Source organism: Lipotes vexillifer, unplaced genomic scaffold (genome assembly GCF_000442215.2).
Source record: "Lipotes vexillifer unplaced genomic scaffold, Lipotes_vexillifer_v1.1 scaffold921, whole genome shotgun sequence".
Classification (NCBI taxonomy): Eukaryota; Metazoa; Chordata; class Mammalia; order Artiodactyla; family Lipotidae; genus Lipotes; species Lipotes vexillifer.
Genome location: NW_006787800.1, coordinates 1,617,789 through 1,619,180, shown reverse-complemented (window position 1 = coordinate 1,619,180; position 1,392 = coordinate 1,617,789).

The following is a 1,392-nucleotide window of genomic DNA, read 5'->3' as shown; positions in this document are numbered from 1 at the left end:
GGGCCCGCCGGGGTGTGGCCACAGGACGCCCGCGGCTTGTTGTTCTCGGCAGTGAGGAGGCCGCCGCAGTGAAGAATCTGAAATGAGGAAGGAGACGCCATCTTAGAAGCCGCGGCCTGGCACTGGCAAACAGCTAAGGGCTCCCAAACGCAGCGAGGAAGGAACCGAACGTTCCCGTTCTCCGCAATCAAAAATACAGAATTGATAAGAGTATTAAAATCCTCCCTTTCCTTCCCCAAGCCAAACAATCGAAAGACAAAGGCAAAACTCTCCCCAGAGTCTACCATCTGTGAACTCTTAAAGGCTTTTCACCAACAAGGCAACCAAACAGAATACGTTCCAAACACTTGCACCCCAAGCACCTCTCCAATCCCTCCCACTCATACCTTCAGGTACCAATTCAAATATCTGTGCCTGCTCGACAAAACCTCGGCAACCCTTAACTGGGAGCAAAATCTCCAAAGGCACCCATATACCCTTTAAAATGAAACCCACCTCCTCCCCAAACTTCATTCCGGTGTCTGGCTCAGAGCGGAAAAAACAAGTCCCGCGAGGGGCGAATCAGGGTGAACGTCCTCCCCCTCCTGGCGAGCTCAGACCTTTCCCCACGCTCCCCGCCCTCCCCCCACCCCGAAGGCAGGCCCACACCCTCTAAGGGTCCTGGCGTCGCGGGGGCGGAAGGGCCCCCCCCATCCCCCCCACCAGGGTTCGGAGTCCTCCCCACGGAGCGGCTGGTCCATCGGTCAGCGCCAGGGAGGAGGGCGAACGGAGGCGGCGGCGGCTGCGGCTCAGACTAGCCCTCCCCCTCCTCTCCCCTCCCCCCTCCCCCCGGGCCGTCCGCCTCCGAGGAGGGGCAGGAGCCATTTTGGGAACTCAATTTCGCCCCCTTCCCCCAACCCACTCAACTTACATCTTTCCCACAATCTAGTACAGTAATCTGAATAGGGTTACAGACTAAGTGTGAGTAGAGCCAAAGCACAAGGTCAAGATCTCTAAAGCCACCTCTGGGGCTCCCCTGCACCCTTACCGGAGAGTGAAAGAATTTCCCCCACCTGGGCTTTAGTGGGGGGCCTTCCCCTCCTCCACGTCCCCTCTTCTGGCTACCAAGGAAGAAAACAGACTATGCATATCTGAATAAGGAAATTAATGTAAGTTAAGGAATATAAGAGCCCCCTCCCCCCCAAACCCAGGGCTTCGTGAGGGCCTAGGTCCTTGAACTCCAACTAGGTCACCCTCCCTCGGTAGCGGCCCTGGAACCCTAATCTCGCTTACTGTGTCTAAAATGGCCATCAATTCTCGACCACCCGAGTCCGGCAAACCCTGCGGGGGAGGGGTAATGCGCACCGGGAAAGCAGTCTCTCCCCCCCCCCCCCCCCCCCCCCCACACCCCCG